We start from the raw sequence: 24398 nt of genomic DNA, 5'->3' as shown, positions 1-24398 counted from the left end.
CCATTAATAAGTTAGTAAGGTTACTAACTTAAAGATTAACTAAAGTTCGAAAGTTAGTTAGTCCATTGATAAGTTAGTAAGGTTACTAACTAAACACTAACTAAAGTAAAAAATAACTAACATTAATAGCTAATGATTTTTATTGAATTAAGAATATATAAAAAAATCGAGAGTCGTAATCTGACATTTTTCCCGGATTGATAAAAAAAGACTGTAGCCACCTTTCATGGAAGTTACAACGTGAATGAGAGTTATGAGCCATATTAATCACTAGTGTTAATGTGTATAGTATTGATGGTCCAAAAATATTAGGTTTTGGGAAAACCTAAATTATTTTTGATATTTTAGATATTACTTATTGTAAATATCCTAAAAAGCTATGGATATTTCTAGAATAGGATGTCATGTAAAAAAAGAAAGTGGTTTTTTAACCTTGTTTTGGAGATTTAATACAAAAAAAAGAAGATTGGTGAAATCGCGCACGCCGCGATCGCAATTTATAGGCAGTAAACAACACTTCAAACAAGAACAAGGAGTGATCTAGAATATTTCTAAAAAAGTGTCTTGAGGTTTTACCCCCCTTTTGGAGCCAAGGGAACTATCAAAATTGTGATTTGAGCATCAAATTGTGGATTTTTTCAAGATCCCCTCCATAAAGAGCTTGTCTTCTCAGCCGCAACCCTTCTTCTCTTGTTTATCTATAAATATGAGGTATGGGGAGTAGTTAGAGAGGACAAGGAGACCTTGAGAGGCTACAAGAGAGAGGTAGAAGGATACCCCTCTAAGAGAGAGAGAGAGAGAGAGAGAGAGAGAGAGAGAGAGAGAGAGAGAGAGATAGCTCAATTTTTTCTATCTTGATTTTTGACTAAGCCATCTTCTCTTACGCTCTCTTATCTCAAATCCATTCCTCCTTCTTTATCTTTCGAATCCACTTGTGGAAGATGGCCCCCAAGCGAAAGATCTCTCCAAATGCTAAAACTCCCACCACAACTAACTCATATCTAAAATAGTTAATGCTAGATATATTCCCCAAATAGGTATCTCCTGCAAAGGCTAATAGAGGTCTCTTGAAACCATTTTCTTGAGCATTTATCCTTCATTACAACATAGCTTCTCCTCATGATGGGGGCCTTACAGATTTGAGCACCATAGATAATTAGTAACACCTTACCAAGGTAGGGAATTGAGCTCTAACAATTTGTAGCTTATGATCATCATGACTAGATTTTTGAAGCTCAAACACCTCATGCTTTCTTGAGTATGATGTGCTAAAGCATGGTGTGTATTGCCTACTAGAGTATGTGATTAGAATATATCTACATATGAGGTCACCAAAATAAAGTCCACTATCATGAGGGAGTGATTTATTTATCATCTCATGATTTCTCCTAAGATTGCCATGATTGAATTTTGAGAGGGTGAACATGTCTTCTTGCTTTGCTTGAAACTTAGATCTCGTGCCCATTTTATTGGAGATTGGATCTAACCAATACCAATCAAACAAGTATACATTTGGGTGAGAAAAACCATCATGTGGAGTGAGTTTGCCCACCTCCAATGACTATTTTCTTGGATCACCATTTTTTTGCCTTTGTAGCACTTAAGAAACCATAATTGCATGATTTATGGGTGCAAACACATTACACACTAATTATAGGAGTGAAGCTAACCACTGTTTATCAAAAAAGAACACCTTCTGTGGAAATACTATCCATTTGAGTGGATCTATCATCACCATGATTGAATTGGACACTACATGATTATCTAATGATCACCATAGTTGTATGTTTCTAGATTGAATGCCCTCTTGCAACCTACCAACACAAAACATCCTACTTGGAAGAGATAAAGAATGAAGAGATAGAAATATACAAAGTAGAAGGGATTTGAAATTTTTTACAACACAAACCCCACTTCTTTGTAGTCATCCAAACATTCTCATCTTTAGATGGTAATAAAGAAAACTTGCACTTTAAAACCTAAGGAAGGGTAAGCTAATAAGCCCATAGTGTGCATGTATAAAGGGTTGAGCTTGATCCCAAGGGTAACCTGCCTTGAATTGCCTAAAAGGTGGATTTGAGGAAGGTTTGGGTTGCATCTTTTCTTCTTCGCATGTCCTCTTGTGGATCAAGCCCTTGTAGATCCCAAGGGTAACCTGCCTTGAATTGCCTAAATGGTGGATTTGAGGAAGGTTTGGGTTGCATATTTTCTCCTTCGCATGTCCTCTTGTGGATCAAGCACTTGTAGATCAAATCAAGAGCTATGGAGTAGAGAATGCAAATTGAGTACCATCGCACATATTGCATAGCCATGTTTGAGCTTTTGCTTTGTAGTTTCAACAAGAAGGTAAGATGGTGTGATCAATATAGCCTCATCAATTCATTCATTTTTGCTTTCGTGGAATTTGGAAAAAGAATGGATAGATCAATGAGTGCAAGAGATGTCAGCTATGTGAGAGGCAACCATTGTTGAATTAGGTGAAGTCCTTGAAACAATAGGTGTTCTATCAAGTCGAGTGTCGAGCTTGCAAAAGCTTCAACATTTTGGTTTGGTTATCTCAGGACACAATGGAATCAACCATTATGGCATACATTATTACTATCATGTGATGGAATAGGATCATGCGATTCAAAATGGAATAGAAGTTTCGGCTTTCAATGGGATAGATATGAAAACTCCAAAACGGGGCATGGCATAGATAGGAAATAGGAAGCAAGACAAGGTAAATTAGTCATTTAAAGATTTAGAATGAATTTTTATGCATGGAATAGGATTTAGGAAGCTTCAAAGAATTAATATGGTAGAATTATTTTAAAAAATCACATGGTGGTCTATGTTCATGCATCCTTTAGAAAGTGAAAGGCAAGAGAGGAAGAAGGTGGGAGTAGTTACCAAGACCATTATCAATAAGAAGAGAAGGGATAGGTTAAGATACTGCGTGCATTATTATTAGTTCAATTCCATTATTATTAAGAATCACAATTTAAAATCCTCCTTAAACTTGGCATCATCCACTCGACCCTCAACCTCAATCCACCTTCACTCGGCCTCGTCCACTTGGCTATTAGCCCCCTTAGCCCATGTTCACTTATCCTTGTCAACTCAGCCCTCAGCCCTTAGGCCACGTTCACTTAGCCTCATCAACTTGGCCCTCAACCCTCGGCCTCCACGTTGACTTGGCCTTGGCCATTTGGTCCTCAGACTTGGCCCAACTTCACTCAGCCCTTAGCCCTTGCCACCTTCACTTGGCCTCATCCACTTGGGCCTAACCACCTTCAATCATCCCTCAACCTCAGCCTATAGTCTTCTGCACTCAACCCTCACCTCTTGCTCCTCAGCCTCGCAACCCACCTTCACCTGGCCTTGGCCACTTTGCCCTCGACCTTAGCCCAGCTTCACTCAACCATGTCTACTCAGCCCTCAGTACCATGACCCTTGGCCTTTGGCCTCTACCCACCTTTACTCCACCTCATACACTCGACCTTCGCCACTTAGTACATTTGCACACTCGGCCTCATCCACTTGGCCCATCTTCACTTGTACCTCAATCTTCAATCCTAGGCCTTGGCCTCCTCCTGTAATGAAGAGAACCTAAGAGAGAGAAGGAGTGCAAGAGAGAGAGAAAGAGAGTGATGCGGAAAGAGAAATACTAGAAGAGAGAGAAATACTAAAAGAGAGAGAAAAAGAGAACGAAGAGGAAGGAAGCCATGGAAGCTTGAAGGTGAAGAGAGAATTTCTTGATTAATGCATGATGATTGACCTAACCTTCTTACACCTTAAATACCATCAATATGACTAGTATTTTCCATGTAATTTCCATATGTCCTGATCGTTACAAGCCATCCTGACTTAGAAGGTTCTTGTCCAAAAAAAAAAGAAGAACGGGGGGAAAGGCAGCAAAGTACTACTTTGTGCATGAATACAAGGGAAATGAGCAAAGGAGGGGTCTGATTACCATGTGAAATGGGGCCTAGAGCAGCATAGGGAGTATGGAGCATCATGGGAGGGGGTCCATACACAAGACGATCCACCATTTCATGAAAATCAGGGCCCTGGATAAAGTAGACATAGCATGCTGTCCAAAACATGACTATTGTAGAAAAATTATCATAACTTTGGATGGGGTGCTCTAAATAAGGTGATTGAGGCGTCAACGCAAAGCTTCCGAAGTGTACTTTCAGACTATGTAGGTGGGGCTGGGCTAAAAATTGTTTAGGATCAAAACTAGTGCAAAATAGTTTGTTGTCCAGAAGTAGTCTGCAGTCTGAGTAAGGCCAACAATGGTTAAGCTTCAGTCAAAACAACATCCATGAGGTGGGAAATTCCTCCAAATGAATGTTGGTCTCCAAGAAGCTTCCTCTAGAGGTACACCTTGCCGTTTGATCAAGTACTCTCTAATCTATTGGGTGTGAAGCTACTTTTCTCTCTGCCCAACGACTACTTTAGGAATGTATTGAATAAGACCCTCTTCATTCATGGGAGGCAACTCCTCCACATAGTCTTTTGGGGTCCCAATGAATGGTTTTAGGTGGCTCATGTGAAAGACATCATGGATCTTAGTGGAGGGAGGGAGTTGGAGGCAATAGGCCAAGCCATCCACTTTCTTCACTATCTTATATGGCCCATAGTAGCAGTGTGCCAAATTATTACATGAGCCATCCTTGAGTGTGGCATATCGAGACTTGGGGACCTTGAGAAGTACCAACTCACCTTCTTGAAACTCAAGAGGGCACCTCCTTTCATCAGCATAGAGGTTCATGTGGTCTTAGGCCTTTTTAAGATTCACTTTGCACAACTAGAGTAAGGCTTATATGTGGTCTAATTCCTCTTTCCCATGTGGGTTGAACTTTTCAGTAAAGATGATTGTAGGAAGGGGCACCTAATAGCTATGTAAAGCCTCAAAGGGAGATGGTCTAATTGTGGGAGCTTTCGCTCAACCGCCAAGACCCACGGACCGCTTATTGTTTCAAGCGTTCCAAGCCGAGCACTAATGGATACCTCTCACATAGCCGACGCGCCATCCATATCTACGGGTGTAGTGAGCTTACCTCCATGCCGATTGAGTTACCTCCTCTCCCGTGCACTCTTGTAGCTCCATGATTCAAGTGCAAGCTTCAAGCAAGCTCCATCCTCAAGCTCCACGCTCCAAGCTCCATCACCGCGAGGAAGACAAAAGAAGAGAAGAGAAGAGAAGAAGAGAGGAGAAGATGGAGAGCTTCTCCTCCCTAGTCCCTCACCCTCACACAATCACTCCCTCACACTCTCACACTCCCTCTCTCAAGCACAAGCTCAAGCAAGTAAGAACAAGAAGAAGAAGAAGAAGAGGAGAGCCACTTTTGGCCACACACAAGAATGAGCTTCTCATTCACTTTTCAACTTTATATACAAAACCCTAAATGCCTTTTGGGCGGTCATCCCCATATCCCCTTTTTTATATGGCCGGCTGTGGCCTAGGCCCTTTTTCCCATTGTCCTCCTATCTTCCTAGCGTCCTTCCTACTGCCCATCTACCTTTACAAATTGCACGAGTGAGAGCCCAGAACTCCTTAAATTAAATCACGATGCGCTTGCACTCTTTTACAAAAGTATTGACTTGCACTTTTCCTTGTGCACATTTTTCCCTTATTTAGGACTTTTTTGCGCTTCTTGTGTTTCTAGATTTTTCTTAGCGTGCCTTCGTCTTCCGTTTCACTTTTGCCTTGGCCTTGTCTTCTGCTTGAGCTTTTCCAGATTTTCCACCTTTGTTCGTTTGAGGGTTAACATTACCCCCCTCCTAGACGAGTGCTAATCCCATGGCACTCACTGTCGTAGATAGCAGGCTTTAGCATGCACTGAAGACGTGGGTGAAACAGACATCGATGGTTGCCGTTGAGGAGTGTTGGTGGTGGTGTGGAGGAAGGTCATTGAGGGCACATTGGTGGCCTAGGTGGCTAGTGGTAGGGTTGTTGGAGTTGGTGGTAGGGCTGTTCTTTGTTGGGGATTGCACTGATGGCTAGCACAAGTGTTGGTTTGTTGGGGATTCTGCACATGACGATTCTTGGCGGGCTTGCAGGATAATAAAGGATAAGATTTCATAGTTAGGTATTGACGAAAAGCGAATGACACTTTTGTTGGACTCTTTAATACCTGCAATTGAAAACCTCTCATAGGCTATCTCTCCCTAGGGGTAGTGCTAGTCTTCTCTATCGTGCACAAGATATAGTTCAATTAGTTTGGGAGACATGTCGAACTCTAAGCGAGCTGAGAGTATTGTCCTGCACTTGAGGACCCAAACTGTGTATATATTTTGGTGTAGATATTATGTGAGTGCTCGTGCATACTTAGATATTACGTAGTTAGAAGACCACAGGCTGGTCTCTCGTAACAATGTGTGGATGAAGCAAAATTGTCCATGTTGAGAAGAAGTACACATGAAGGTGTATGAGACATCATTTGCATTATGACTGCATGACGTAGCATAATTGAACACAGGGACACCGCACTTTCAGTGGAGCTGGGAGCTAGTGGACTTGCTTGATGATGGCGGTGTACTTTTCATGGCCATTCGTGCAGTGCTTACCACAATCGAATGCAATGGTATTAAGTCAGAGTGCAAGAGGGAATCATGCGAATGGGTCAGGGTGACAGGTCTAACCATAGGCGAGACAAGCTCCCTAGGTATGTCCTACCCTTGATGTGCCTTGAACAATTGTGGGTGATGCTAAAGGGCTAGGGGACTAGGAACGGAGCCAGCCGACCAAGGTCACTGGACGTACCTAATTTGAGGACCCCTAGGTGTGGTGGTGTGATCGTGGGTGCTTCATATCTTTTCTTTTTTTTTCTTTTCTTTTCTTTCTTTTTTTCTTTTCGTTTTCTTTTTCATTTCCTTCTTGTTCTTTTTTCTTTCTTTCTTTCTTTCTTTTTTGGACTTGCCTATGCACAACCATTGCAATATGTTGAGGCTATCAGCCTTTCAATGGGTTGGGAAATGTCAAGCTTCGAAGGCTCAGGAAATGGATATTACAGTGATGATTGTGCCCTAGCCTCGTTGTTAGAGAAGTAGTTGTTGAGATGGGGAGGTACACGTGAGATATTGCAACCCTCTTTGGAATGTGCGATATTGGTACAACTGGGGTAATAGCTGCCATGAGTGCCTGGCATAGAGTGTAACCCAAAAAGAGGAAGTGGTTAAGCTCATGCTTTGGGCCATGCGACATGGGCACTCGCAAGGGTGATTTTTGCTTTTGGCAGTATGGCTTTGTCGCGACTCTTCGTGGGGTTGGCGCTCTTGTGGTGTCTTAGGTATTGAACACTTTCGCACAAAGACCTGCGTCATCCTACATCCACTTGTCACTTCATGAGAGTACATGCACGGCTCATCCCACAACTATAATAAACCAATGCAACACAAAGGGACATCACTTAGATACTTATCACATGCACTTGATTATCTTTTTCTTTTGCCAAAGACGTGAAACATAATAGATGCAGATATTAAAAGTTTGTACAATTGGGGAGCATGTCAGTACATAACCCTTTAGAGACAAAAAGTCATGGCCGGGTAGCATTTGATAAGCCTTTTACATAACATGGGGCTACTCTATTTGTACGAGGCGGAGCGAGTCCGGGTGGTCAGGCAACTGAGGCTTTGCTGGTGAGGGGCTCCTGTGAGGTTGGGCAGGGGAGATGTCGCCTGGGACCTAAATGGTGTAGTCCCTAGCCACAACTATTTCCAGAATACTTTTGAACAATGCATCAAATTCTTGCTTGTCTCGAGCTGCCCTCTCCTCTTTCGAGCACCTGGTGCCCGAGCGTCTATTGGGGGCCCACACGATCGGTGTTGCCATGCCTTGTGTGCTCCCTTGAGCTTCTATTCCCCTGGCCTGGGGATTTTTTGACCTACGTTTGGGGCAGTGTCGCTTGGGGCCTCGTTTCTTTGCATACCTTTTGAGGCTAGATTCGTAGCATTCCGACGGAGGAGCTTGTGCTGCATGCTCCCTTCGACGGCGAATAGCGTCTTTGCAAGTCAGTTGCACTGGGTGCTCCATGTCTACTACCATAGGGGGACCTACAAAGTGCGAACCAAGGATTAGGCCTTGAGACAAGATAAAACTATTCGCATGGAAGGGATTTTATAGTGGGTTATCGAGCACATATGACGAGGAGGGGAGAGGTGAGGCATGCAGTGTTTGTTGTAGAGGGATGGCCCCCATAATGATGTTCGTTTTTCCTCCAGCCATTAACAGAACTTGGCTTATGCTAAGTTGCGTGGACTGGTTGTCATGGAGTGGGGTAGGGCTCATCCTCAGAAGGATAGACTAGAAAGGGAAAAAGGTGTACAGAAAGGGACAGTACCCTGTCTACACCATCAGAGATGTTGGTCAGGGCTTCCTATGGTGGTAATGAGGGTTTCATGCCCTCCACCTGGAGGTGGGAATGGTCACACAACTTCTAAATGTGTGGTGAGAGGAGGACCTAAGGAGATTAGCCTATTGAATCCAACTCTTCTCCCTGCGCTTGACTATCGTTGCTTGTGTGTGTTGATATTGCCTATACAGGGTCACAAAATTCATTGTTTATTTATGTACATATTTACGAATCCATGTTACTTCACGAGGATAAAAGCCAATTGTAGAACTCCGGATTGTACTGGAGTGTGGCACACGCATCTAGTACTCGTGGCAGCTTACTCAATACCGATAGATATTTTTTACTAGAGTGTGGCACACGCATCTAGTACTCGTGGCAGCTTACTCAATACCAATAGATATTTTGCAACATCGAGTAGCATGGAACCTTGTCCGAGTCTACTGGCAACATGTAACTCCTCCTCAGTGAGAACCTTATCAGACAGAGAGTTCTCTTGGCTAGTTTCAACTAAGTCCATACCCCAAATGGCAGTCAGCACTCTAAAGGAAGTTGGTGCCACATAAGTTGGGTCTCTTTGAGACCGCCATTTAGCCAATCGTTCCTCTGAGAGTCAAGATATGGGCTCCTAGTTCGGCCATTGCAACGGGGTTTTCACACCAACATTGTTCAAATTGACTTTGACCCTCTGATTGTCGCTTTAATTGCGCTATCTCTAAGAGATTTGGTTGGCAGAGCACATCATTGAATGTTACAATTAAGCGTAGTTTGTCGGCTTCCTCGTCAAAGATGAGTCGCATGCGTTCATGCAGGAGCCTGTTATAGTGCTCGTCAAGATGTTCTTGCTCTTCCCAGGATAAGGAAAATGGCAAGTATTCTTCAAGCTGCTCTTTAGGGAATGCACCCATGTTTACCAGGACATAGACACATGCGAACACTTTGAGCTTAGCATCCAACTCGGTTAAGCATTCTGTGACACTTCTATGTTCAACGAGGGCTTGCTCGGTTGCTATCTCATGCAAGGTTCTAGGAGTTTGCCTAGGCTTTAGCATAGCTGGGGGATCAGGCCTAGACGAGCAAGATTGGTCAACGCTAGGATTTCTTATGCTCTTGGGGTTTCCATGTTTCTCCTGAGACTTTGTTATTGAGTCATGGTTCTCCTTGGATGTGACTAGTATAAATTTGTCACTCTGTTGTGACAATGTTGTATCCACTTTTGATTGGTCAATGCGAGTTCTATTGTCGGTGGATTGAGTGTTGCAAGCAACCGTTGATGGTAATGACTACTTTGATTTTTCAAAGCACACGGATGTGTCTGAGGTTTCACCACTATTAGAAGAGGCATTGATGGGGTCATTGGTGGATGGGCTCGATGCTTTATTCCTCAGCTCTCCAGCGCTCTTGGTGTCAATGTTCTTGGGGTCCACAACCACCTGTAATTACTGTTGTTTTCATTGTTTTCTCCTCTTTTTCTTGGTCAGTGAAGGTGCATCTCTCAATGACTCAAGACCTTGGATTAGGTCAACCGTTGATGTGCTTAGTTGGGCCTCATCATTCTCTTTCTTTAGTGTGTCCTTATGGGACATAGCCATGGCTTGTTGAATAGCCTCGCTAGGTTGTGGGGGTACAACTGCCTCCCTTTTTGGAGAGTCTAGCTCTTCCCTTCTGTTTAACTCCTCTTGCCTAGACTTTAGGCACTTTGGAAGTGCTAGAGTTGTCGATGAAGTTATTTGCGACATCTCCTCCACAGGTAAACTACTAAGCACACGTTCCTCAAGGGGCATTGTCACGACCAAGGGCTGTGACTGCTGTGATCCCTTATTAGAAGTAGTAGCAGCTAGTTCAGTGGACTTGCTACTATTGGTGGATTGCACAGGCATATCCTTAGGTTGAGAGCTAAGGATGGTGTTGTGTGCGGCCTCTTGGACATTTGGAAGATTAGATGGAGATAGAGATAGAGATTGAGCAGCTAGACTTGATGGCTGCTATTGTGCTTCATGTGTCCGTCTAGGGAAAGAGGGTGTAGGAGACTTGGGACTCCTAAGTGTCTTCGACATTGGCTGGAATATTTGCTTGAGGCTGTTACATGATTTTTCTATTTGCTTTGTTGAGCATTTAACCTTGCCATGAGTAATGTTGTGCTATGATGCCTGCTATCCTCTTGGGGAATCAAAGGCTCCTTGGGCACTAGTGGATTTTGCGTATCCTCAACGATTACATCTGATATCTACTTGTCAAGCATGCTAGGCTGAGGATCTACCCTCCGATTGGTCCCATTTGGTTTCTTGATTTCGAACATGAGGGGCTCGGTCACTCCATTGTTGTTGACTCGAGACTTGGTTTTTCGTTTAGATCTCCTCCTACGCTTCTTTGCTCTTAATACGATCTGGCCTTCAGTTGACAAGGGAGGTTTAGCAAGGGGTTTTGACACCCAAATCCATCAGTTACCTGCGTAATACCCTTGAGCACGTAGCAATGCTTTGGATATCCATCGTGGCGTTGTGCTGACCCTCCATCGATGCCTTTGTCTATAAGGCTTGGGCTTCTTCTGGGGTCTTCTACGATATTTGTATGTCCAAAGCCCATCCTTGGCATTGTCTCTTGACCTTCTTGTTTTAGGCATGGCCTCACTCACTGGTTCTCATTGTTCGACATGTGCTTATATCAACTCTTCCAACGAGTCATTGCTCTCATTAGCAGGCTTGACTGTTATGTTAGCACCCTCCTTGCCTTTCCCTCGAGGTTCAATGAGGTCACCCTTGCTAAAGGTTGTGACTATCCTTACACCCGGTAGTGTCAGGTGTATTCTCTATGCTACATAGTCGGCCTCACACTTGGTCGCCCTTTTGAAGGGTCTTCCTAGGAGGGTTTCCTTCCCGCAGGCTAGCACTGTTTGGAGGAACATGAAATAGGACGGGCAAGCTTTTAGTTTCAATTGTCGCAAGGATTTTGCACTTCCCTATGAGCGCTTGTGGGTTGTCCCCCATAAGGGCTAAGAGTTGCATTAATCGGTGTGAGCTCTGGTTGGCCTAGTAGGGTCCATGCTTCATAGGTCAAGATATTAAAATCTGATCCTTCATCAATCAAAGCATCGATAGTGTGCTCTCTTTTCGCGATGAGTTTGACCCTAAGATAAGTAGGTGGTACTATATCATCGTCTTTTGGGTCTTGGCTTGTAAATTTAAGCCTTCTGACAAATGCCCTTGAGTCCCCAACTGCACGACTAGATGTGGATTCTCCACTGATGTCTTGGCTTGTCACAGTGCAGTGCTGATCAAGGAGCATCTATCGTCAGGACTGTCATATCTAGTCATTCTCGCTATTGTAGCTTGATGTTGTTGCTTTTCGCTTTGACTAGATACAGTCCGAATGCAACATGTATGTGTTTTTGCAGTGTGGCCTTTTTGCCCTTGTTGGCTAGATTGGCCCATGGAGGTTCTAGGGTCTCTGTTTATCTCTATTCGGGTATGGGCTTTTGGTTGCTCTTTTGCAAGTGAGAATCCATGCTCGTGTAGAGCCATTACTACACTAGGGTCTAATTTGGACGACCTGTCACGGTGCGTGTTTTCTCTCTAACCTACTTGGGGCAGTCTCCCCTGGCCCGCAGGGCCGTCACGGTAAACACCATGCGCAATTTACCGTTTATAGCCAAATTTTGAACTCCTTGCTCTAAGTTTCAGCCCACTGATGGATATGTGATGTGCCTTTAGCTCTACGTAGCCTTTGGGGTCAATTTTGGGGTTTAGATGCGTCAAAATTTGTGTTCTAAATACCTATCTGATTTTGACAGTTTTCTGTCCGATTCTCAAATGTCTGATTTTCAGGAGTCCGCTTATCAAAATCAGACGTCCAATTTCAGGTTGGTTCGATCGGTCGAGTGGTCCGATTTTGGTCACGTCCGATTTTTGGAATCGAACGTCCAATTTTGATAGGCGTCCGATTCTAAACTCGTCCGATTCCTTGCGTCTGATTTTCGCGTGTCCGATTTTCAGTGTGTCCGATTTTTGGAGTGATCCTATTCTGGGAGTTGGATCAGAAAAGTGGTTTGATTTTTGGAGTGGTCCGATTCTAGGAGTCGGACCAAAAAAGTGGTCAGATTTTCAGAGTCGGATGGTCTGACTCCAGGAATCAAGCAGTCCTATTCTGGGACTCGGACGGCCTGGTTCGATGGCACGGACGACGGCCCGCAGGTTGGGCTCGATGCCTCAAGGTCAACGCCTACTCCACGGAATCATGCCGTGCCTTCCAAATAGGTGCAAACAATAGAAGGAACTTCCAGGCATACCTGGAAGCAATGTGATGCTTGAATCGATTAGCACTATAACAGTCTCCCCGCAGCTCTCTCGCTCTCTCCCTGGCTCTCAAGCTCACTCTCTTCTCAGAAGGCAGAATGTCAAATCTGGTGTGTCATGGTTCCCTGGGCCTCTTATTGCCCCATCCCAGCCTGCCGTAACCTTAGAAATTAATCCCCCACACTCTTCCAGCCAGAAATCTGAATCTGTGCCCCTATTTTCCTATTTCAGCCTGTTATACAACAACATAAAATCCTACTGTTTGCTCCGATGTACTACTTTAGGAATGTATTGAATAAGACCCTCTTCTTTCATGGGAGGCAACTCCTCCACATAGTCTTTTGGGGTCCCAATGAATGGTTTCAGGTGGCTCATGTGAAAGACATCATGGATCTTAGTGGAGGGAGGGAGTTGGAGGCAATAGGCCAAGTCATCCACTTTCTTCACTATCTTATATGGCCCATGGTAGCAGTGTGCCAAATTATTACATGAGCCATCCTTGAGTGTGGCATATCGAGACTTGGGGACCTTGAGAAGTACCAACTCACCTTCTTGAAACTCAAGAGGACACCTCCTTTCATCAGCATAGAGGTTCATGTGGTCTTAGGCCTTTTTAAGATTCACTTTGCACAATTGAAGTAAGGCTTATATGTGGTCTAATTCCTCTTTCCCATGTGGGTTGAACTTTTCAGTAAAGATGATTGTAGGAAGGGGCACCTAATAGCTATGTAAAGCCTCAAAGGGAGATGGTCTAATTGTGGGAGCTTTCGCTCAACCGCCAAGACCCACGGACCGCTTATTGTTTCAAGCGTTCCAAGCCGAGCACTAATGGATACCTCTCACATAGCCGACGCGCCATCCATATCTACGGGTGTAGTGAGCTTACCTCCATGCCAATCGAGTTACCTCCTCTCCCGCGCACTCCTGTAGCTCCACGATTCAAGTGCAAGCTTCAAGCAAGCTCCATCCTCAAGCTCCATGCTCCAAGCTCCATCACCGCGAGCAAGACAAAAGAAGAGAAGAGAAGAGAAGAAGAGAGGAGAAGATGGAGAGCTTCTCCTCCTTGGTACCTCACCCTCACATGCTCACTCTCTCACACTCTCACACTCCCTCTCTCAAGCACAAGCTCAAGCAAGTAAGAAGAAGAAGAAGAAGAAGAAGAGGAGAGCCACTTTTGGCCACACACAAGAATGAGCTTCTCATTCACTTTTCAACTTTATATACAAAACCCTAAATCCCTTTTGGGCGGTCATCCCCTTATCCCCTTTTTTACATGGCCGGTTGGGCCCTTTTTCCCATTGTCCTCCTATCTTCCTAGCTTCCTTCCTATTGCCCATTTACCTTTACAAATTGCACGGGTGAGAGCCCGGCACTCCTTAAATTAAATCACGATGCGCTTGTGCTCTTTTACAAAAGTATTGACTTGCGCTTTTCCTTGTGCGCCTTTTTTCCTTATTTAGGACTTTTCTGCACTTCTTGTGTTTCTAGATTTTTCTTGGCACACCTTCATCTTCCGTTTCACTTTTGCCTTGGCCTTGTCTTCTGCTTGAGCTTTTCCAAATTTTCCACCTTTGTTCGTTTGAGGGTTAACACTAATGCTGGAATGAGTGAAGTTTGTTGTAAGCAAAATTTAGCCAAGTGCAGCCATGAATCCCATATATGCTAGGGACATCGTGACAAAGTAGGTTTCAAGCCACTTGTTGACCCACTTTATTTGACCATCAGTCTAGGGGTGATAGAATATAGATGGAGCCAATTTTGTCCCCATGGAGTTGAAAAATGTCTTCTAAAAATGACTCATGAATTTGGTGTACTGGTCATGCATTAAGACATGTGGTAACCCATACAACTTGAATACATGCTCCATAAACTGACCAGCCACTTGAGATGCTATAAATTGTGACTTAGTAGGGATAAAATGGGATGCTTTAGTGAGCCTATCAACTATCACATAAATGCTATTCCAACCCTTGTTAGTCGTGGGCAAATAAAATTCATCATAATGTGGGTCCACTTGTCTTCGGGTGTGGGCAATGGTTGCAATAATCCAACCAACTTAAGGCTATTGTTCTTATTCTGCTGATAAGGCACACATCGAGACACAAAGTCCTTAACACCTTTCCATAGGCCTCTCCAATAAAAGCTCTTTGAGATGGAATCATAGGTTTTAAACACCCCTAGGTGACCAAGAAACTGTGAAGAATGCATCTCTTCTAGGATCCACTGTGTGAAAAAGGAGTTGTGGAGAATTACAATCCGGCCATGTGCCTAGATGAGCTCATTTTTGAGCTAATATGGGAAGTGCTCATTCATAGTGCCCTGCTGTAAATTTTGAAAGACACGGTTGAATTCAGCATCAAGCAAGTAGACCTCTTGAAGTTCCTCTATCCAATCACTATAAAGTTCTATGATCGATGAAACTTTGCATGCCCACATACAAGAGAGTGAATGAGCCATCACATTGTCCTTCCATGGGTATATATGATCTCAAAATCATAGTTTTGTAAAGTTTCCACCCACCACCTTTGCTTAGGAGTCAAATCAGGCTACATTAAGAAGTACTTGAGCACCCGATGGTCACTTTTCACCTTAAATTTACTATCATATAGATAGTGGTACCACTTAGTAATAAATCTCCTAATCATAAACATGCAGTTGCCTCTCTTTTTCACCCAATTTGTGACTCTCAAAGGCTATAATACCATGTTGTTGTAGGAAAACAATCCAAATACCCCTTTCACTAGCATCACATTATATAGTGACTTCTTTTGTGAAGTCAGGATACACAAGAATGGGGGATGAGGTAAACAATTCTTTTAGCTATTAGAAGTTCCGATCAACCAAAACATCCCCAAAAAAAGCCCCTTTTTAGCCTGTCAACTAAGGGTGCTACAATCATAGCATAATGGCGAATAAATCTTCAATGAAAGGAGGACAAACCAAGAAAGCAATGTAAATAGATAGTACTAGAGGGTGTGGGCCAATCCCGAACACACTACACCTTCTTGGGGTTAGCTTGGATCCCCTTTTCACTTACAATATGGCCCAAATACTCAACCTCAATATGCAAACAATCTACGCTCCCGTAATACATAAAATACATGTTGTATATGTTGTTAGTACTCTCTCAATGTCATGTTCTAGATGATTATATCATCGAAAAAGACACACACAAATTGAAAAAAGAAGGGATGTAAGATCTTGTTCATAAGACTTTGAAAAGTGGCAGGGGTGTTTATTAGCCCAAATGGCATGACAAGAAAGTGATATAACCCTCGATCAATCCCTTGAATGCTATTTTAATTTCATCGCCTACCCTTGTGCGTATTTGATGATAGATAGACCTTAGGTCTATGTTAGTGAAGTAGCGACCTCCCTTGAGCTCATCTAGCAAGTCATCAATTCTATGTATGTGATACCTATTCTTGACTATAATCTTGTTAAGGTCATGGTAATCGATACACATCTTGAAGGAGCCATACTTTTTCCTGACCAACAAGATAGGAGATGCATAGGGGAAAGAGCTAGTCTTGATAAATTCCATCTCAATGAGCTCTTTAACTTGCTTGGCAACTTTCTCATGCTCACACTTATAGAGACTATAAGACAGTTTATTGACTACGGGGTTCCAAGTCAATAGGATGATCCACTTTCATTTTTGGTGGGAGAGCTATAGGTGGTTGAAAGAGGTCCTTATATTCATCTAAAAGATCTCTCAAAGCTGCATCCTTGGTCAAATTGGTGGACTAATCTGAAACATCCTTATTTGAACGCAAGACAAAGATTTATGAGTCTCTTAAAATCCCGTTTTAGTTGCTTTGCTGTAATCAGCTAAAAATTTACATTATCCCTAATCCCCTCTAAGTGTATAAGTCGTCCCTGCATCACAAATTCCACAGCAATTTTGCCTAATTGTTTTAGCCAGTTGCAGCCCAAGACAACATCAATGGGTCCCATATCAAGAGTAATCAAGTCCAAAATTGCCTCATAATTTGTAGCCAAGATGAGTGGTACCTTAGAGCATATATGAGTGTTGATTTTCTCATTTCCATTAGCCACCTTAATGGGGTTGCTGTAATTCTATGGGAAAGCATCTCAAATGGTCAAGGGCTGATTTATTTACAAAGCTATGCATGCTACCACTATCAATAAGAATAAATACATGCTTCCCATTTATGTTTCCTTGTATGCGTAGTGTACATAGGGTTTTAGATCTCATCCATGCATCCATAGATATGGAGAAAATAGAAGTAGTGGCATGTGGAGATGTATATGATTAGTTTGATCCATCTCATGAGAAAGACAACCATCGAGGTCAAAGGAAAATCCTTCTAGGGAGTCAAAGAACTTTTCATGGTGGTCAAGGTCCTCCTCATAGTCAATATTTTCAGCATGGGGCATAGGAGACATAGCATTTGGGTCCTCGTGCGCATGTTCATAATTTTCCAAGACATACATGTTGTGAGACTTGACAGTGGCTATCCTATAAGGGCATTGAGAAGCATGATCGGCTATATATTTGTCCCTGCACGTCTGAAACAAACCCTTAGCTTTTCTTTCCTTAACCAATTCCAGTGGGATAAAATTGTCCCTAAATTGTGAGAAAATTGCCCTATTTTCTTCAATATTAAAAGTGAAAAAAGTAGATATTTTGGGACTGCCACTAGGTATGTTATTGCCTATTATAAATCCAATCATATTGGCCCTGCCTTATGGGGGTTCTTTGTTATCCAAAACCAAGCTGTAAATTGTCACTCTTACAGTACTTCTGGCCATATTTTTCAGCCAACCCTATGGCCTCAAACAAGCTAGATGACTTTTGAGCCATTACATTAGTTGAAAGGCTTGGTTCCAACCCATAAATATACTCACGCAACTTTGCATTGTCACTAACAACCTCTACATACATTGTCAAGTTCATGAACTGATTTGTATACTCTCATACAGTGAGATTACACTGATCAAGTGGTACAATCTTCTTGCTAACCATTCCTTTTTAAGAGGTCCACCCTTCCAAGTTAGTCGAGGATCGAGATTGTCCATTAAACTTTGTAATGTTGATTTTGTCACGTAGCTCATAAGTGCCTTGCTACCCATACATTCCATGTGGTCCATACTACCCATGTATATGTTGTCCATGAGAGCCATGTTGGCCAAATTGTCCATAAGGGCCTTGCTACCCATGACTATCATGTGGAGTATGCTTTCCCATACACCCCATGTTGCCCAAAAGTACCATGTGAATATTTTCCATGCATGCCATGCATGCCATGCTATTCATAAGTGTTGAGATGGTAAGCTCAACACATGCGAACATTTTTTATGGACCACCTGGCTAGATGGGTTTGCACATCTACACTTAACAACACGTCGTGGTCATTATGATTCTGACTTATCACCTATTATATTTAGTTTGTTGTACCTACCTATATCTAGCATAGTTATAGTGCCAATCAATTAGTGTAGTTAGTTATGCATTATTTGACTTGGTAGACCACTTTCCTTTATGTTGTATCTTATCTATACTTTGTATACATTGTATTTGTGGGTGAAAGAAGAAGAAGAAACTAGCAAGAGAACGTTTTGGTCTCCACTCTCTTCTTGTGTTCTTGAGTGAGCTTCCTCTTGTGTGTATGGTGTGTTTGGCACAACAACTCGAGCAAATCCCTCCACCATGCAATTCTCGATGCGGTATCAGAGCAATGCCATTGAGAGAGGCTGGATTTGAAGGCCAAAGTGAAGGAGAACAAGTAATGATTTGAGCAAGCAAGCAATAGGTAAGAAGCTCTCCCATTCTTCTACTCTTTCTCGTGGATAATGCTTGTGAAGGTACCCAAAGTAGGGCATTGTGAAAATCTTAAATTGTTGCAAGATTTGGTGTATGAGCGAAACATTGTATATTTAGTAAACAAGCCTTATAGGGCTTGTCCATAGCTTTTTTGGGTATTTGAGGCCGTTTCGAGTCCTGTTATTGAAATAAAAACAGGCTTGAAATTTAAATGCTTGAGATCAGATGGAGGGGGAGAGTATCTCTCTAATGAGTTTAGTGGCTTCTTAGGGTCTCATGGGATAAAGAGACAATTTACTTGTAGGTATACCCCGCAACAAAATGGGTTACAGAAAGGAAAAATAGGCATATTGTAAAAGTTGCACGGGCATTGATGGTGGTTGAAAAGAATATGCCAAAACAATTTTGTTCTGAAGTTATTCATACTGCTATCTATATTATGAACAGAACTTCCATAGCTGTAATTCATGAGATGACTCCTGAAGAATGCTTTACTAGCAAGAAGCCTGATGTGTCACACTTGAAAGTGTGTGGCTGTTTTGCATATTTTATATGCCAAATGAGCTACAAAAAAAGCTTGATCCAAAGGCTAAAAATTTTATTTTTATTGGATACTCATTAGAGCAAAAATGGTGTCATTCTTATAGCCTTATCAAATGTGAGTTCAAGGTGAGCAGGGATGTTATTGTTTATGAGATGAGTAGTTGCTATGCATCTAGTGGTGATGCATTGGATGATAATGATGATCATGATAGTTATATACAAAAAAAAGCAAGAATCATGGAGTTTTAGTGGACCAAAAACATCATCTGGTACTACATCTACAATTCGTCTGGAAGACTAAGAAGTAGCCCCACATCTTCATGTGCATCTACAAGTGTTGTAGATAAAGACAAAGGGAAGAACAAAGTGTTGGATAGTAATGATGCATCTACTAGTCATTTGGGATTTGATGGAGATTCCAGTGGTTCAGAGAGTTTGGATGATGAGCTTGGTATTCCTTCAATTAGGACACCAAGTGTACATAGAGTAAATAATAACGTAAAGACTCCACTGAGTGATCTAGTGATACGCACGTCTAGTAGGGTCAGATATCCTATTAAAAGATTTGATTTTGAAGGTTATAGCTACACTAGATAACAATAATGGATGAGGAGATAGCTATATTAGAAGCCAGGATTTGGTACCCTTGCCTAAGGGAAAGAAAGCTATTGGCTATAAGTGGGTTTACAAAATCAAGAATAATGTAGATGGTTCAATTAGTAGGTATAAGACTAGGTTGGTTGCAAAAGGCTATGCTCAAGCATATAACATAGATTATGAAGAGACATTTAGTCTAGTTGCTAGAATGGCAATTGTTAGATGTGTGATTACTTTGGCAGTAACCACAGGTTGGAATTTACAGCAAATGGATGTCAAGAATGACTTATTACATGGTGAATTGCAAGAAGAGATGTATATGGAGCAGCCAGCATGTTATGAGGATTTAGACCATCCCAATATGTGTGCAGGTTAAAGAAAGCACTATATGGGCTAAAGCAAGCACCTAGAGCATGGTCTAACAAGATGGAGAGCATCTTGTCAACATTGGCTTTTATATTTTTGATATTGACCACTCACTTTATGCAAGAAAGGGAGATGCAGGCTTACAAGCCATCTATGTGGATGATCTGATTATTATATGTGACAATGATAGTGGGATTGTTGAAGTTAAGGAATTTTTGAACAAGTTTGAGATGAAGGATTTGGGTGAGCTGAGACACTTTCTTGGTATTGAGGAGATCAATGTGATGATGGTATATGGATGTCCCAAAGGCAAGAGGGCTTGGATATGTTATCCAAGTATGGCATGATAGCATGTAAGCCTCTTTTAGTGCCAGTGGAGAAAAATGTGAAGTTAACTACTGATTTTGGAGATGAGATAGAAGACCCTACTATGTTCAAGAGGATAGTAGAGAGTTTGATTTGCCTGACTATTACAAGGATAGGCATTGTTGGCTTTGTCTGTCAGTTTTTGCAAATGCCTAGAAAGCCTCATTTGGATGCAATTAGATGCATATTGAGGTATGCGAAGTCTATTTTACATTATGGACTTTTATATGAGATAGGTAAGGATGTACAAGTGTTTGGATACACATATGCAAATTGGGCTAGTAGCATGTCAGATAGTGATGACACTCAAAAGAAGCATAAAAACAAGGCACAAAAGAATCCAAGCATGCATCTTTTTTTTTTTTGTCAAGAGAATAATACTACATTGTTACAAAATCACTAAAATAATATCCCACATAAGGGGGAGGGGGGACCACATCTATTAAAGTCAATGGTATGCTTTCAAGTGTTATGTGCATGCATTTGTAAAGGGTAGGAATACTCAAAATTAAAGGCTAAAGGCCTTATAATATCAAATGTATCAAAAAATTCAAAGAAATAATAAAATACGAAGGGGCATGCTTTTTGGGGAAGAGGTGGGGTGGAGTGCACGAGTGGTTATGTGCCTCTTTCCCTTCCCTCTCTTCTCCAATCGCATATTCTTCCTTTTTGGTGGTGCCAAAAATTTGTTTTCTCTCCTCTGTCTTTTGTGCAAAAATTTCTTTTTTCCCTTTTGTTCTTGCATAATGATTGAAGTTATGGATGAAGATGACAAATTTGTTTATTAATAAGAGAGGGATTTATAGTTTCTTGTCAGTTTTGAGATTAATGGCAAAGCCATACACATAGATTTTGTGTGCTTTGTCCCTGGTTTTGTGGTTGATTATGTTTGTGGGAGGGTTGCTGTCATTTTGGTGCGCAGCCAGGGAAGAAGCTCTCTCAACATTGACCGAGATAATAAATTAACAAGCAATGCTAATGCAACATTGGAATGAGAAGCCATGGGAGACCAATTGTGCCAAGAAGAAGAAGAAGGATTATGATAAAATTTTGCTTCATTAATGTGGTTGGCTTTTGTTTTCTCACATGTCTATGAGAGGAAGATTAGAGAGAGAGATAAATAGCACTTCTCTCACACCCAATGTCCCTTCACATGGGCTCTGCTTGTCTTTCTCTTCTCGCTCTCTCTACTGTGGGGGGGACAGTCAATCCCTTTGTTGCCACTAAATTAAAAAATGCAAAGCAGTCTAACTATTTGATTGTTGTGGGCATTGCTGGTCTCAATAGCTTGTATCTATTACCAATCTGTAGAGAGAGAAATTATAGAGATAAGCATACGAACAAATGTAGAGAAAGAGACATAAGGCATCGAACATCCCCTTCATCAATAGTGATTGAGTTCTAGAAAATAGTACTGTTTTAGATCAAATGCATGAGGAAATGTGAAGGCATTGAAGAAGGAGAAGGCAAGAAAGAGGCCATTACCGTCTAGGACCAAACAGAATGAAGAAGAGGGGCAAGATGATGATACATGCAATGTACAGGTATAATAATGAGAATGAGTAGACCAATCAACCAATGACAATGCATGAGGATGAGGAGGAGAACCCAAAAACCTTGCGAAGAAGATGATGTCCTGATCTCCCACTGACCTCTTTTGGCTATCACTCATCCTTCAAAACAAGCCCCATCCCAACACACCACCAATCCATGTGTAGAGAAAAAAAAAAGACATATATGAATTAGGAAAGAGGCCCCAGAAAACATTAACACTGCAGGGTGTTAGGGTGTTAAGGCATCCAAGTTGCTGCTTGTTCCAAAGCATGACATCATGCAACCGTGCCTTGGATATCCTCTAAGGAGAGAAACAAGGAAGAAGGAGGAGGAGGAGGAGGAGGGATAATGATGATGAGGTGTCATGGTTGGGGTTGGGCCATGTTGAGATGGCAGGTGTGGCATCCATCACCATCATTCAACAACATCAGCAGCAGCGACAGCATCAGAGAGCCTCTCCTCAAAGTAGTACATGAGCTTAGAATGTGAAGAGGGAAAGTTGAGAATCGAAATATTTTGCTGTGAAGCATCAAAATGTTGGGTTGTTGCTATATGTGGGTGGGGAGTTGGCAAGACCACCTGATAGTTAGCGGCGTTCAGTGAGAGAGAGAGAGAGATCATCATCTCCTCACTGTGAAGCTGCATTTGTGCAGTTGCCATGGAGACCTTCGATGAGTAGTAATTTGAGGGAGAGAGAGGGATAGATGGCGAAGGATTTGAGAAGCAACGTGGAGCTCGACACGGGTCTCAAAGATGGCAACCTTGCCTATTTGCACTTCTGGGCCTCGTGCGGTGCGTTGCCTCAGCTCAGATGGACATAAAGAGAGAGAGAGAGAGAGAATGAGAGAGGTGGTAGGATGCCCACCCACAGAGCATTGGAAGAAAATAATCTATGCGGCGATGGACGCACCCAGGCTTGTGATTGCATTTGCCACAACACCAGCGGCCGTGGATTCCAGCAACCGGCCCAATGGATCGGCTCATGCAGGGTTTCCCTTTCACCATCTAGCATCAAAAGGGCTAAATATAAGTGCACTTTAACATGCGATTGGCATCAGCATCATCATTAGTGATGTGGCCTCCAGCATCATCTTCTAGGTCTACCAGGACACCATTCCCTTTGTATCAATTTCACAGAATGCACAACAACCTGGTAGGATGAAGAATAGAGGCAGAAGAACAGTGAGAGGAACAAGAAGAAGAGAGGTTCTTGCTGAGAGGATAGGGATAAGACGAGGATAAGGCAAAGCAAAAGAGAAAAATATGGAGCCCAACATGAGGCAATAGAAAGTGAGAGAGGTGGCCTCCCTAATTTCCGTAGACCCATCCTTCTCTTGGCCCTTGCCGTTGTCCCACGTGTCTCTTCTCCTTTTCCATTCCTCCCCTATCCCTTGTCCACTTTAGCATTTTCCACATTCATTTAATTCCATAAACCTCTTTCTCAATAGGTTATTCATATGCCTCTCCTTCATTTGCCCCCCATATACACCCCATTTACCCCTTGAATATCATTTTTGGTCCTCTGGTTCCAATTCAACCTTATCTCATCTAAGTGTGGCAAGTCATAGATGATAGATAAGTACTTTTCTAAAATATTTAAAAGAACATTTCTCCAATCTAACAATTAAGATATAAAAAGTTAAAAGTAATACATTAAATATGTACAATTAAACTGGTTTATTTCTATGCCATGCCCTACCCTCTCTCCCTACATAACTTCCCCATTAGCCTCACCTACTCCCCAAAGTTTCATTCACCCCCTTATCAGCACCACTAATTGCTTATGTGCTCCCCATCCCATTTTTCCCCTCTTCCTTAATCATTGTGAACATACAATACAAACACATCGACCTTTTAAATTAAGCTTATACCAATTACCATAGGAACATATCCTATAGAATATCCAAGGGCATATTCCCATGCTCTCCTCTTTTCCCCCACACAAGTGAGAGCTTTATTTTGATGAGATGCCCTTTAGAGCTACATGATGAAGGGAATCATCTTTCTTTCTCTATTAGGATGGAGAAAGTTGTGCTTGTGATCCCTTGTCAACGATAAAAACCTATCCTTTGAAGACTAGTAAAGCTTTTTAGTGTGGGAATGTGATGAAGGTAGGAGTTCCCTTACTCTGGTGGTCATGAATTTGGAGTCCCATACCCTGCCATGGCTAGGCCTTATGATCGAAGTTGTTTTACTAACAATTTTGGTGTAACATGCCCGTTTGTCTGCTTGCGGGACACGTCTTAGCAGCCCATTAGGAGGAGGGTCTAGAAGGCTCCGCCTGGCACTTGCAGGGAATGACACAGGATTTGCGATCTAGGTCTTCCCAAGTCTGCCCTGAGCAGAAGTGTCCAGCCATTTCCACTTGGGATCGACCTGAGCTCAGGGTTTCTTTCCTACCAGCAAAGTCTCAACCTTTCTGCCGAACGGCATAGACCCATTCCTTTACCCTAAAACAAAATAAATCGAAGATTCTACATCCACTGATACTAGGTCTTTATTATCTCAACATTTGAGAAAAGTTCCCAGCTAACCGAGATCACCCTT

The sequence above is a fragment of the Lygodium microphyllum genome, chromosome 13 (genome assembly GCF_053477565.2).
Source record: "Lygodium microphyllum isolate KBCC chromosome 13, Lygodium_microphyllum_v1.1.10, whole genome shotgun sequence".
Taxonomy (NCBI): domain Eukaryota; kingdom Viridiplantae; phylum Streptophyta; class Polypodiopsida; order Schizaeales; family Lygodiaceae; genus Lygodium; species Lygodium microphyllum.
This window is presented reverse-complemented; position numbering follows the sequence as displayed.